Source organism: Aotus nancymaae, unplaced genomic scaffold (genome assembly GCF_030222135.1).
Source record: "Aotus nancymaae isolate 86718 unplaced genomic scaffold, 86718_ANA_hifiasm-v0.15.2.pri h1tg000006l, whole genome shotgun sequence".
Taxonomy (NCBI): Eukaryota; Metazoa; Chordata; class Mammalia; order Primates; family Aotidae; genus Aotus; species Aotus nancymaae.
The window spans coordinates 72,454,855-72,470,848 of record NW_026988417.1 but is presented as its reverse complement, the minus strand read 5'-3'; the positions used below and the strand labels follow the sequence as shown (position 1 = coordinate 72,470,848).

The 15,994-nt window shown below is 33.7% G+C and overlaps 1 long non-coding RNA gene across 1 annotated transcript in view; it reads right to left on the bottom strand.

The window, feature by feature from the left end:
- LOC105713283 (uncharacterized) overlaps window positions 1-15,306 on the bottom strand; it is a 68,964-nt gene extending 53,658 nt beyond the window's left edge. Inside the window, exon 1 of the long non-coding RNA XR_001106524.2 lies at window positions 14,850-15,306. This is a non-coding gene — a long non-coding RNA (uncharacterized LOC105713283). The remainder of the gene's footprint in view (window positions 1-14,849) is intronic.
- Window positions 15,307-15,994: the final 688 nt, after the last annotated feature.

Here is a 15,994-nt window from a genome sequence, read left to right as displayed (position 1 = left end):
AAGTGAGCAAGGAAGGATGAAAAAAATCAGTAAATATACATGAATTTACATTTTGCCATTGTTAGTAACTGGGACCTAATCTTTCTGGAACTGAATTATGCAGACAGCAGTAAAATCCTGTAAACTAGCTGGACTCTTGGTCCCAGTGGAAAAACTTGATAAACTCCAAGTGTTACTGAAGTCAAGAGTTATAAGATAAAGGAAAAGAAAGAATGACCTAAACAACACAACTAAAAAAGTGATCTACACATTCTAATAAACCACTTGTTTGTTCATTATTCGTTTACTTATTCACAAACATTTTCTAAGTGCTGATTATAAGGACACTGATCAGTCTTTAGTGATTAACTGAAGCTTATTTTTGCATAGGAGATCTGTAAACATGTATTTTTCACTTTACTAAAATATGTAGAGTAATGTAATCCCTAAATTTATTCATGCTATCATTCAAACATTGTTCACTGAATAGCTTTATGACTGTGAGTTGCTGTTAAGAACTGTTAGGAAGGCAGTTCAGGAGAGAAACGATAGTGTTTTCCAGAAGTAATGTTGATATAATTGGTTGTCCATATGCAAAAATAAAAAGCCTTCAAACTGTACCTCACATCGTATGCAAAAATTAACTAAAATGGATTATAGATCTAATGTAAAACAGCAAATGATAAAACTTTGAGAAGAAAACTTAGACAAAGAATATTTGTGACACTGGGTTAGGCAAAAGTTTTTCAATATGATACAAAAATAATGATTCTTAAAAATCAAAATTGATAGATTGTATCTTACTGAATTAAAAGCTTCTGCTTGTCAAAGACAACTTCAAGAAAATGAAAAGCCATAGACTGAAAGAAGATATTTGCAAAGCATATATCTGATAAAGGACATATATTCAGAGTGTATAAAGAACTCTTAAACACAACAATAAAAAGCAAACAACCCAATTAAAATAAGCAAAAGATTTAAATGAACACTTTACTAAATAAGATATAATGATGGCAAATAAGAACACAAAAAGATGTTAAACATGATTATTCAACAGGAAAATGCAAATTAAAACAATAATGAGATGTGGCTATACACCAATGAGGGTGGCTTACATAAAGACTGATCATATGATGTCTTGGGGAAAGTCCAGAAGAACTTTCAGTTCATACATTGCTACTGGGAAAGTAAAATGGTAAAACTACTTTGGAAAACAGTTTGTTGGTTTCTTAAAAAATGAAAAATATAACCCCCATATTATCTAAACATTCCAATTCTAGATATTTTCTCAACATAACAGAAAGCATACATTTACGGAAAGACTGGTACGTGAATGTTCATAGTATCAAAAGTTTTGTTTAGAAGAGATAAAAATTGGAAACCATCCAAATATCAATTGACAGGTGAAAAAACTTTGGTATTTTCATACAATGAAATGTTATTAATACTTAATAACAAGGAATGAACAATTATTGCACACAACAGGGATAAATCTCAAAATTATTTTGCTGACTGAGAAACTTCAATATCTACTATATGTCTCCATTTAGCATCTACTATATGGTTCTACTTACCTAAAACTATAGGAAAGGAAAAATAATCTATAGTGACATAAGTTACATCAGTGGATTTCTGGGGAGAGGGAAAAAGAATGGGGTGGGTGGAAAGGAAAGACTTAAAAGGAACACTAGGAAATGACTGAAGGTGATGGATATGTTTCTTATCTTGATTGTAGTGATTGTTCCTCAGGTGCAAACATTAGTCAAAATTTATCAAATTGTACATTATAATTTATTATATATTAACCATACTTAAATAAAGCCGTTAAAAAAAAAACCTGTTCTGGTATAGACTGTGTCAAGTATATATGGAAATTGTAGTCTTATTGGTCACAAAATTATTATTGCCCAAGCTGAAAAACTTTGGATGTGAATAAATCTGTCTGTAGGGTAGAGAGGATGTCCTGGGAAGGGAATAAAGAAACATCACAGGTAGAAGATGGTAGTAAACTAGGACGGATGGGATAGATTAATGGCCCCAAGAAAAAATACAATCTAGCTGAGACACATGGGATTGGTCCCTCTCCTGACATTTAAAATTTTCCTGTGTGCCATCTTGAGCTACTGTTGCCCACCCCACTGCTACAGAAATTCTAATATTGCCATTTCAAGTGAATGATTGCTTTTTTCCAATATGCAAAAGAATATGATGGTAACATGAACATTTCTACAAGTGCAAATAAAGAGTTCTTTGTTTTAAAATTTGAAACAGGATTTGGGAAGTAAATATGTTAATGTTCAGGGAACTTTATGTCTCAGATGATTCTAAAAACCATGTTTGATCACTCAGCTGTCAAGGTGGATCTTCCCAAAATCAGCAAGTTAAAACTATTTAAATGATTTACTGAAACATTGTGGTCAGTAGTTGCCTCTGGAGAGAATGTTCATTTAACATAGGACTATAAAGCTTTAAAACCAATCCATGCTTCTTCCTGACATATAGCTTCAACAACCCTTTCTCTTTCAGCTAAAGCTCTTTCTTCAATTTAATTCACCTTCAGACTCTTTTAGACAGAGTGCTATACCATATTTTGCTGTTAAATCATGAGAAATGATAGAATCTCTACCCTTTTGCAGGAGTCATTGTCAAATTATACCTTCCAATAGGTAATATACAGCTTGATTCAGTAATTTCAACTATTTGTATGCATTTCAGGTTTGCCAATTACCTTTCCAAGCTGTAAATTGCCTATTTTGATAGCATAATTTGATTTTTAATGTTTGTCTTAACAGCCTGATTTGTTTTGTCTTTTGATTTGTTTCACATTTTAGTAATTAATTTTAGGCTAAAAATGTCTCTCCTAAAAGGAAGGTGGGGTTAGGAAGCCTTTGAGAACTATAGCCATTTTGATACTGATATAAATTTCTGTCTAGGGCCATACAGCTTAAGCAAAAAAAAATACCAGGCTTAATTTTCTTTTCTTTGGAAAGAAGTCATCATTTCTTTTCCAGGAAATATGCTGTTTTGAGTTTCAAATGCACACTCCATAACCCCCTAGATTTAAATACACATGAATAAGCAAAATTGGTCCTAAGAAATACATTGAAAACAGAAGTGATATTTTTCAAGGCATCAGTCTGAAAATAAAGACTAAAATGTGTCTTGGGGTTATATAAATGTATTTGTTCTCAGTATCTTTTGAACTCATTCTGCATCTTTAGCCTACTGACAAAAACTATGGTGAAAACAAACCTCTGGCTCACAGACATTGCAAAAATTCTGTCACGGTTACTTGGGAAACACTAATACTTCTGATTTAGATCTATAGCCTTTAATAACCTCAGTAACATTTTTAGTTAGTTCTGTGGGATGCAACAAGTCTTTACTCTTCTACGTTTTTGAGAATGAACATAGCAATGAAGAAGGTAACCAAAAAGTAAGATGTGTAAAAGCACGAGAAGGAGATCACATCTGATGGAGAAGGGTGAAATAAGAGGCATGCAGTAATAGAAGTTGGAAAGTAAATTGGAGAGTAAAGCTTTCCATGACTTGTAAAACATGTGAGGGAACCTCTCCAAATCATTTGATAGTTCCCTAGTGACACCAAATTGCCTAACTCTAAAAACATTTGATTTCTGCTCTATTTTTGCCAGAACATAGAGTATCCAATGTCTTATAACTGGTGGGCAAATTGAATTGGAGGGTTTTCTTTTTTTACATTTAATGGAAATTTAATGTCAATAATACATGAATGAAAGAGTTTCTTTCCATTTGCAATATGTAAAAGAGTTTCTTTCCATTTTTACATATTTATTTACATAAAAAGAGATGATGTCTGAATGTGTTGCATGTTCCAAATGGGGAGAACTTTTTATATTTCAAGTACTATTTAGAAGCATTAGAAAATGTAGATAGGACAGAAGAGCAATTAAATGGTTCATTATCAGTCTAGAGCACGCATGTTCTCCTGGAACTATTTGTTGGATATTTAACACTTCAATTTACTGAATTCAAACATTCCAAATAAACAGTACTCATGTTTGGAGAGTTGAGAGTGAATTTCAGATCTTTTGGGGGCTGGCTTTTTAACCACAACTACTTGTTTTGCGATGATTGTAGATTCACACAGATTTGTAAGAAATAATTTTGAGAAATGTCCTGCATATTTCCCCAGGTTTTCCCAAAGGTAATATCTTGGAAAATTATAATACAATATCACAACTAGGATATTGACATTGATGCAGTAGAAATTTGGAAACTTCCATTGTCACAAGGATTCTTCATGTTGCCTTTTTATACTCATACCCACTTCTCTTCTGCTCACTACATACCCTCTTTAATGCTTAGTAACCACTAATAATCTTCTCAATTTCTATAACTTGATCATTTCAAGAATATTATATAAATGAAATCATAAAGTATATAACTGGAATCAACTTATTTTCACTCAGCATGATTTTCTAGAGATTTATCAGGTTGTTGAATGTAGCAACAGTATTTTCCTCTTCATTGCTAAGTAGACTGCTGTGATATGGATGTATCATAGTTTAGTCATTGAAGGACATTTAGGTGGATCCTAATTTTTTCCTATTGTAAATAATCTTGCTATGAACATTAATGTATACATTTTTATGTCAATCTAAGTTTACATTTTTCTGGAATAAATGCCTAGGAATACAATTGCTGGATTTTATGATAATTGCATGTTTAGATTTTATAGAAACTGCTACACCACTTTTCCAGAATGGTTGTCCACTTTACACTTATATAAGTAAATATGAATGATCCTAGTTTCTCTGCATCCTCACCAGCATCTGGTGTTGTTACAAGATTTTAATTTTAGACGTTTTAATAGGTGTTTACGGATATTGTCTTGTGGTTTTAATTTGCATGTTGCTACAGCTAATGATGTTAAATACATTTTCAAGTAATTATTTGTCAACTTTATATTCCCTTTGGAAAAATGCCTGGTCATATCTTTTGCCCAGTTTCTAAATGGATTGTTCATTTTCTTAATTTTGAGTTTTGAGATTTCTTTATATGTTCTAGACATAGGATAGATACTAGATTTTTGGGAGATTTGTGATTTGCAAATATTTATCTTAGTTTGTAGATTGTAACTCTTTGCATATCCCCAGATCCCAAATAATTTTTTTAAGTTTTATAGTTTTACATTGCATTTTATATTTAAATCCATAATCTATTTTGAGTTATTTCAGTTTAGAGATGAGGTTTAAACTGAAGTTGTTTCTTTTAATTATTTTTATTTATTTATTTATTTTTTGCTAGAGATTTTAAATAGCACCAGTACTATTCGTTGAGATTCTATCCTTGTTGATAGATTTGTTGGGATTCTGTTTTTCTTCTGTTGTATTTCTTTTACAACTTTGTCAAAAATCAGTTGAATTTATTTATATAGGTCTATATTTTGGATTCTCTATTCTGTTCCACTGTTCTATGTGTCTATCCCTCTGCTAATACCATACAGTCTTGATTACAGTAGTCATATAAGTCTTGAAATCAGATAGACTGATTTCTCCCACTTTATTCTACATTTTCTAAATTGTTATAGCTACTTTAGTTTTTTTAGTTTTCATATAAATTTGGAAATAATCTTACTTATATCTATAAAAATACTGTATTTTGATAAAAAAATTACATTAAATCTGTATATCAATTTGAGGAGATATGAAATTTTTAGCATACAAGTCTTTCATATCTTTGATTAGAGTTATACCAAAATGTTTCATTTTTCAAGAAATTGTAAAGGAAACTGTATTTTTAATTTTACCATATTTATGTCTGTTACAAGCATAGAAAACTGATTTTTATAAGTTGACTTTGCATTCTGCAACCTTGCTTAACTCATTTATTAATTCTAGAAATATTTTGTAATTACTTTGTATTTTCTACATAGACCATGCTATCTGCAAATAAGTGTAGTTTTATTTCTTCCTTTCTTATCTGTATGACTCCTTCTTCACCTTTTGTTTTCTTACTGCAGTGGCTAACACTTCCCATGTTATGCTGAATAAGAGTGGTGGCAGCAGATAAGTCCCACTTGTTACTAGACTTGGAGAAAGCATTCAGTCTTTTACCATACAGTGTAATTTTACCTGCAGACATTTTTGTTCACTTATTTTGCAGCCTCCTTTGTTTGGGTTATAGATATTTTAAATTGCAACACCTTCTTGATAAGTTGATCCTCTTTATCATTATGCAATCTCCCTTTCTGTCTCTGGTAATTTTCTTTGCAGTAACGTCTATTTTATCTTATAATAAATAGAAATACTCCTGTCTTATTTTGATTAAGGTTTGCACGATGTATGAGTCTGTTCTTGCATTGCTATAAATACCTGAAATTGGGTAATTTATTAAAAATAGGGTTTAATTGGCTCACGGTTCTGCAGGCTGTGCAGAAAGCATAGTGGTTTCTGGGGAGGCCTCAGTAGACTTCTACTCGTGGCGGAAGGCAAAGTGGGAGCAGGCATCTTCACATGGCCAGGGGAGGGGGAAGAGAGAGGGGAGGAGGTGCTACAAACTTCTAAATCACCCAGATCTCCTGATAACGCCCTCTTGCCACACCACCACCAAGGGACATGATGCTAAACCATTAGGAACTGTTGGGGAGAGATAGCATGGGGAGAAATGCCAGATATAGGTGAAGGGTAGGAAGGCAGCAAATCACACTGCCACGTATGCACCTATGCAACAAACTTGCATGTTTTTCACATGTACCCCAAAACCTAAAATGCAATAATAAAAAAAAAAAGAAACTGTCCTCCTGATCCAATCACCACCCACCATGCCCCACTTCCAAAATGTGGATTACACTTGAATATGAGATTTAGGTGGGGACACAGCGCCGAACCTTATCACATGACACTCTTTTTTTCACTACTTTCAAGCTATCTATCCTGTTACATTTGCATTGAGTTTCATTTAGGCAGCATATTGTTGATTCATATTTTTAATTCAATCTGCCAATCTCTATCTTTAAATTGTTATATTTAGACCATTTCTATTTAAAGTAGTTATTTATATGTTAAGGCTTAAGTCTGGCATCTTATTTCACATTTCCTATTTGTTCTTTCCATTTTTTTTAAATGTCACTCTCTTTTTCTTCTTGCCTTTTTGTGGGTAAACTGGAAGTTTTTTAGAACTCCATTTTGATTTTATCTGTATGGTATTTGAATGAATCTCTTTGTATAGCTTTTTTACTCTTTCCTTCAGGCAGTATACATATGCTATATATGTAAACACACACATATATATTATATAAGTACTCCACAACTATATGATTAGATGATTAATCAATTGATTAATTGATTTCTCTAGTCATACTTTTACAATAAGTCTTAACAGTCACACATTTGTAGCTTTCTTTACCTGAATATGTTTTCATTTCTCTTTAATTTCTGATAGATATTTTCACAGAATATAGAATTATAAGTTGATGGTTCTTTTCTTTCAGCACACACACACAAAAATGTTGTGCCACTTCCTCTGACAAAAGATTCTGAAGAGAACACTGTTGTAATGCTAGTTGTTTTTTTCCCTATAAATAAGGTGATATTTTGATCTTGATACTTTCAAAATTTTTATTCCTTGTCTTTAGCTTTTAATGATATATTTATGATATGTCTTGATATGAGTTATTCAGAGATTCATCCTGTTTAAATTACACCCAGCCTCTTAAATCTGTAAATCCATTTCTTTACCCAAAATATGGAAAATTTTCAGCCATTATTTTTGAATACTTGTTTCGTTTCACTCACTTTTTCCTCTCCTTCCAGGATTCTCATTACATAAATTTTAGAAGTCTTGTTATAATTCTGCAGATCTCTGAGGCTCTTTTTATTTTGTTTAGCTTATTTTCTCATGATTCACATCAGATCTATTCTTTTGTTCTAATGTTCTTTCCTCAAGTACACTGAGTCTTTCTTCTGATCCTTTTATTCTGTTATTGAGTCCACTCATGTTTTTACTTTGGTTATTGTATTTCTCAACACTAAAATTTTCACCTGGTTCTTCTTTATATCATCTATTTCCTTATTGAGAATTTCCATTTATTTTTATTTGTTTCAAGTGTGTTCATAATTCCTTGCTAAGAATTTTTTTAAATGTGACTGCTTCAAAATTTTTGCTAGATAATTGTGAGATCTCTAACATTTTGATTTTAGAGTCTAGTAATATTTTACTACATTTGAGTTGAGATTTTCCTGGTTCTTCATATGATGAGTAATTTTCTAATGAAACCTAATATGTTATTAGACAGTATATTTTATTTAGACTTTCTGTTTTAGCTGGCTTTGTTTGATGCCACTCCAGCAAGAAAAGAAGTGAAGGGGGTTGCCTCACTACTTCCAGATAGGGTTAGAAGTCCAGGTTCCTCACTCAGCCTTCGTTGACACACAAGGAATGGCGGAGCCCTCTTTGCTGCTGAGTGGTAGTGGGACTTTGGCTCAGTACTAAGCCTTCACTGTTACTTCTTTGGCTGGGAGAAATAGGAGTGCCTCTTACTGTTCCCCAGATGGCCAGCCAAGGGAGTGATAGTGAAATTGCCTTACTACCACTGGGTAGTAGTGAAAGTCAGTGGGGGAATGAGCATCTCATTGCTGTTCAATGAGAGTGAAATTATAGGCTTCCTACTCAGCCTTCTCTTATACCACCCAGTGAGAAAATTGGAGTACCTTGTTTTGTCTTGGCAAAAATGGGTGTGTAGGGTCCTCATGTGATCTTTGCTAGTATGGGTGGAGTGGGGCCATGGTTTTTTTCCATGGTGTTTAGCTGAAGTAGAGCAGCTTTTCTCTAAAACATATCTGTTTTCCTGCTAAGCACCTTCTCAGGCTTAATTAAAGAGAGAAGGCTTTTGTTGGAGCTGGGGGTTTCTTTTTTTTTCTTTGTTGATGTTGTTTGTCTTCTACCATTTGTGTTTCTTGATTGCTATTTACTTCAGGTCCAAGTCTAGGATATATGAGGCAATAAATAAATAAATACACATGGAATTTATTTGTACTTCCTTGGGACTCAAAGTCCCTAACTTTCTCCACATTGCATTCCTTTCCCCACATTTCAAAGTCTTCTGTTCGTTTTGTATATAATATCCAGGGCTTTGGTTTTATTTAGTGAGAGGAATAGGAAAAATTAAATCTATTCTGTTGGAGGTTACTTTTCAATAGCGAGTACTGAACGTCATTTTCTCTTGTCAGTTTTAAGTTACTAAAGGACTGTGAATCCCTTTACCAGATTGTTTTGGTGGTAAAATCTAAAAATCATTTTGGTCCTAACACATTAATAAAGATACATGCAAAAATGCAATAACTGCAAGTGAGAAATTCACATTAGTTTATTTATATCAATAATTTATTAATATTATTATTTTATCTTGAAATGGGGATAATTTTAGTAATATTTTAATACTTGATATTTAAGCTGAAAATTAGAAATAAAAGTAAGTCAGATCAAGTTGCCACAAGGAAAACAAAACAGAAAATTATCCCTTTACCTGGGGTTAAAGCTTTTCTTCCTCCTAACATTTCCTAAATTTCTTATATCATTTGTAATATATTCATAACTTAAGCAAAATAGCACACTTTTGTATTTGAAGAGCCTAGCAGTATAGGTGCTGCAAAGAGACATTCTCTTAATCAATTTAGTGTTTAGATAAATCCTAATACTCTGAAAACCTAGTGTTAAAGTGAACCTGTATTGTCCATTAAATTTCATGGAAGATAATATGAAGGAAAAACCCAGTAATTTGTGTCATTTGTGGCAGATATAAAATAATTATGTGATTTTACAATCTTATAAAATATTCTTCTACAAACTGCATAACTTCTAAAAAGAATGTATAATTTCACAGTATCTTAACCAGTATTATTTCAAAGTCCTAAAAACAAATAAAGATGTCTAAAATGACTTCAATAGCACAGACCAAGTACCCTACTATTAGTACGCAAGTGTAAGTATCTCCTCAAGGATTTTTCCACTTGGCTTAACTTCTGAAGTGCGCTAAAGTTCAAATAAAAGGAAGGAATGGACACGATTATGCCAAGATATATTATGCTACTACAGAGAAAAGAGAGCCAGGGTCAGTCCAGAGAGATACCTGTATTTAATATAGTTTGTGTAGATAACACTAACTTACTGCTGTGGTCTGAACGGTTGTGCCCTTTCCATCCCAAAATTCATATGCTGAAATCTAATCTCCAATGTGATAGGCCTAAGAAGTTAGAGCCTTTGAGAGATGATTGGGGCATGAAGTCAAAACTCTCATGAATGGGATTAGTGGAAGCTAGTTTGCTCATTTCATCCTGTGAGGACACAGTAAGAAGTTGATAGTATGCAACCTGAAAGAGGGCCCTCATCAGAACTCGACCATGCTGTCACCCTGATATTGCACTTCCTATCCTCCAGAAGTGTAAGAAGTAAATTTCTGTTGTTTATTAGCCATACAGATTATGATATTTTGTTATAGCAGCCTGAATGTACTAAAACGCTTATGACTATATAAGTAGTTTTTCAATAAATGAAGCATTGTAAGCATCACCTTGTTCTCCTCAAACTTTATTTTCGTACATTAATACAGATGCTTAGCATTTTTCACTTCATATCCTCTATATATTTCTTGCCTCAACTTAATGGGAGAGGGAATGTGCTATAAGGAAACCATGAAGTAAAAGTTCATTCAGTGTTTTGAGAGGTTTATCTCCTGCTTTTGTGCAGATTATCTTATCATTAGCAAGCCATATGAGCCATTTTCCTTTGCTTAGATAAAATGAGATTGATAATAATAATTAATAATAACAACAAAATCATCTACTACCAAAACAATGGTCTGCCTGCCTTATAAGCATTAGCTTCTCAAATTCTGGTCAGTGGGCCTCTGTTAAGAGCATGCCACAGGTTTTTTTGTTTTTTGTTTGTTTGGTTGGTTGGTTGGTTTTTTTTGTTTGCTTGTTTTTGTTTTTGTTTTTAAGACATTTATAAAACAATCATCTTAATTCTTAAAAAACAAAGTCTCATCCATAGCATTGTCACTGATACAAGTGCATTTTATTTGCACTTATGTAGCATGAATAGATAGCTCATGAAAGCTTTTTTATGGTGATAAAATAACATCTTAACTAGGGTAAAAAGGGAAAACTGTTTAATTAGGTCCACAGGGACAATGCTCACATACAATTTTATTTATATATGTCCTAAATGCTATGATTCCTCCCATATGTGTAATCCTCCTGTTGATGTCAACCCAAAATCTCTACTCATTCTGAGTTACAGCAGCTGAATGTCTAGTCCTCATACAGCTGACTCTAATTTTTCCTTCCCTGTCTACTCCTACCCTCACTGTCATATTATGGGCACATTCTTTGTTCCCAAGAATCATGCTTGCCCCTTGTCTTGCAAAACAAAAAGCAAACAAACAAACAAACAAACAAAACAGCTCCTGGAAGATAATATATGTCATATACCAGAGAAATGTTTGTTGCATTTCTCTGGTATATGGTATATATTAAATTGTGTTCCACAGAAGATATAAGAGGGTATCATGAATGCATCAAAATGACTAAGTTAAACATAAAACAAACTACAAAACTTATTTCATACCTAAATCTATCTTCTTATTTACCTTTCCCACCTCACCAAAATACTTAGAAAGAATAAAACAATTCAGATATCTAGGTCATAAATCTATAAAATTTTAAATTTTCTATCAGTATGAATAAATTAAAGCAAAGCAAATGATGGGCAGAATTTTTGAACGTGTACTCTAGAAGTGCTTCCTTATTTCTATATCTGTACATTTTATAATTTATTAAATTTCAATATTTTATTGAAAAATATATCATGATTCAACCCAGCAAAGTTGTAGAGGGTGAGATGCCTCCAACATAGAGCTCACTGATTAGTTTAAGCACATCAGAGACTGTATCTTCAGTTGTCCCTCAGTATCTGTGTGGGCTTGTTCCAGCACCTCTGCCCTATCCTGCACTGCCCCTGCAGAATACCAAAATCCAGTGGTTCTTAAGTCCTTATATAAAATGGCATTGTATTTGCATATAACAAACTCACATTGTCTCCTATGATTTAAATTATCTCCAGGTTACTTATAAAATGTAATACAATGTAAATACTATGTAAATAGTTGTTATACACATCATTTTTTATTTTGTTATTTTTATTGCTGTATTTTTTTTTCTGACACTTTCAAAGGGATGATTGATGGAAAACATGGATCGTAAACCCATGGATATGAAGGGCTGACTATAGACTTACAATGCTTGGGTATAAAAAAATCATGATAATACTTCAGTTTAGAATTTTGATTTTAGCATCTGTTTCCTAAGATAAAGAGGAAAAAATAAGTATCTTCCTTTGCTCTGAGTGGTTTCATCTTTTCTTTAACATTTTGATAGGAAAAAAGATTTTAACTCAATTTTAATAGTTGTAGGAGTATGTCAACTACTAATTGTACTGACTTCTCCAGAATAAAAAGAATTGTATATATAATTCTCTTCAAACTGTCATGCTTATCTCAGTGTGTATGTGTCACTATAAGATGAGAAAGCCTGTCAACACCAACTTCTTCCTTCTAAACAAGAACACTAGGATGTTCATTTCTGGTTGAAAATTTGGATTTCTGACCTGTCTCCTTCCCTTAACTTCTACCTTCCAACACAGAACATGCCTGACATCAGACTCTTACTCCTGAGCCTTTTCCCACCTCATTCACCTGACAGCCTCCTCCACAACAGACATCTTATCAGACGTGACTGATTGCTATAATCTGTACTCTGGGCAGCCATTAAGCAAATTACCTGAATCATTGCAAGGATTAGTCTCATTAACACATGATTAGCATCAAATTAAAATAATGAGTGTTTAACTTCTGATGTCTTCCAGTTGTTTGAACAGCTTGATCAGCCACACCAGGCTGGCAGGGAGGTGGGGGTGTCAAAGAGCCACAGAAGAAAAGGGAGGCAGCACTGTGCAAGACATAGTACAGCTCACCAGTAGAATGAGGTAAGATCAGACTCAAACTGCCTGGATGAAAGGTTTCTTCCAAACAGCAAACATGCCAGGTCCAAACAGAGGTCTCTCCCTCTCTCACTGGCACTGTACTGCTAGTCATTCATCTGAATCAAGGCTTTACATACTAATGGTGCACAACCTCACCCATTCCACATCCTGGATATTTTATTTCTGCTGGGCTTTCCTGTATCAGAGAGCACAGAATGCAGCTTTTCTCCTTCCTTTTCAAAACTTTATCGGACTTCAGACCCCTAATGTGCTGGGATTATGGTAGACTGAAGATCAGAGCGCAGATCCTCCTGAATTGTCACGTTTTTCTCTGGACATGGCTGACTGAAAATCAAAACGGAAAGCTTGCATCAGCTCTGGAAACTGTGAAGAATATCATCCACATATAAGAAGTTAAAAGAATCTGCTAAATCCGATACAAACTATTCCCAACTTATGGTTTGATTTAGGGTTTTTTGACTTTAAGATGGGTTTATCGAGGCATTAAATGCATTTAGACAAATGATGCTCATCCAGATGTTACCCCATTGTAAGTCAAGGAACATCTGCGCCCATGTGGAAGATTTGGTTGAAGCCTAAAGCACCAACTCACTTTTGTCCTACCTGTGGAAGATCAGCATTTATGGAAAGTAGGCAGGCAGCTTACAGTGATCCTTCAACTCCAAAACTTGGGGCACCTTATCTGTCTGGTGATGGTCAAGACAACCAGAGAGCCTGGATGATCACTGGTTTTTTTGTCTGAGCTAGTGAATAAAATAAAGAGCTATTGTGATAAAGGGATTCTCTATCATTCCCTTGAAAAAGATAAACACGAGGAGTGTAATGTTATTGAAGAAACAATCTAAGATCAGGAAAAAAAGTGTGAATGTAAAAATCATTGCTAATGTAAACATCCACAGTTAGGTATTTCAGGAGAGGAAAACAACAGATCTTTTCCTCTACCTATCTAAGATTCTCCAGTAGAAGCCCTGTGAATTAGACTAGCCAAAGACAGATAATTAGAGACAAACAAACAGAAGTTTTCCCAGTGGTCTGTAGCAAAAAAAAAAAAAAAAAGTATTCCAAAGAGGCATATTTTGGAGTGATATATTCCAGTACCCTCCAGAATACATTTCTGTTGTATAAAATAGTCCCATGAACCATAAAGGGACAAAAAACAGAATGCGTCTAGATCAGACTTTATTTGCAATAGTAAATGCTAAGAAAAACAAAGAAATGAAATAATGCTTACAGAGCTTTGAGCAGAAAAGATCGAGACCCGAGACATATTGGTGAGAAAAGCTCATGTTTATATGCTAGAGCAACAGGAAGTTGTTTTTAGATATGCTAGACTGAGAGACAATGTCATCCAAAATTTTTGATTAAAAAAGCTATCTGAATAGCCACTTAAGTCAACTATGAAATGAATATAAATAACTCAAGAAATAGAGTTCTTAGCTCTATAGAGTGATTAGCTTTAAAATTTCAAACATAGTACTTACAAGATAAAATACATATTATTAACCTAATAATTAATAATAACCTGGATCTGAAATCTGAGATTATATCAGCAAAACAATGTGAAGGAAAAATAGAAATGTGAAAATTATGCCAAATTTGAGAAAATTATGCCATCTGAGCTAGAGGGATGTGAATGACCATAGTTACTGTTTTACTCTGTTAGGAGATGATGAGAGAAAAATAGACTCAAGTAAGTCTTTAAAATGCTTAGAATTCAGAAAATTGTACTTTCTGTGTACTTGTGTTAGTCAGGGTTCCCTAGAGGGACAGAATTAATCGGATAGATGTATATATAAAGGGGAGTTTATTAATAAGTATTGACTCACATGATCACAAGGTGAAGTCCCACAATAGACCATCTGTAAGCTGAGGAGCAAGGAAGCCAGTCCAAGTCCCAAAACTTCAAATGTAGGGAAGCCAACAGTGCAGCCTTCAGTCTTATGGTCAAAGGTCCAGGAGTCCAAAAACTGAAGAACTTGGAGTCTGAAGTTCAAGGGCAGGAAGCATCTAGCATGGGAGAAAGAGGTAGGCCAGAAGACTTGGCCAGAAGTCTTGGCCAGTCTAGTCTTTCCACCTTTCTCTGCATGCTTTTATCCTAGCTGCCCTGGCAGCTGATTAGATGGTGCCCACTCAGACTGAGGGTGGGTCTCCCAGTTCACTGACTCAAATGTTAATCTCCTTTGGTGACACCCTCACAGACACACCCAGAAACAATACTTTGCATCCTTCAATCCAATCAAGTGGACACTCAATATTAACCATCATGGAATTCTTTCCAAATCCCTAAAAGAAAAAAAAATGTAGTCAGTATAATAAACAACAGCTAGAAAAGAAATAGATAAGCAAAATAGACTATCTGACAATATAAAAATGCTCTATATAATTAGTGTAAAAAGGTTTAGTAGTTCAATTAAAACTAAAGACTCTCAAATTAAAACATTATTTTTAAAACTTTACTTAATAGAAGACCAAAAGTTAAATGTCAGAGGATACGCCAAACCAATGTGCTGAAAAACCTCTACAAGGAAAACTACAAAACACTGCTGAAAGATATCATAGATGACACAAACAAATGAAAACATATCCCATGCACATGGATGTGTAAAATCAATATTGTGAAAATGATCACATTGCCAAAAGCAATCTACAAATTCAATGCAATTCCCATTGAAATACCATCATCATTCTTCACAGAACTAGAAAAAAAAATCTCTAAAATTCAAATGAAACCAAAAAAGAGCTTCATAACCGAAGCAAAACTAAGCAAAAAGAACAAATTTGGAGTTATCATACTACTTGACTTCAAACAATATTACAAAGTTATAGTCACCAAAGCAGCATAGTACTGGTATGAAAAGAGGCACATAGACCAATGGAATAGGATAGATATCTCAGAAATACAACCAAATAGTTATAGCAAACTGATCTTCAACAAAGCAAACAAAAACATAAAGTAAGGAAAGGACACCCT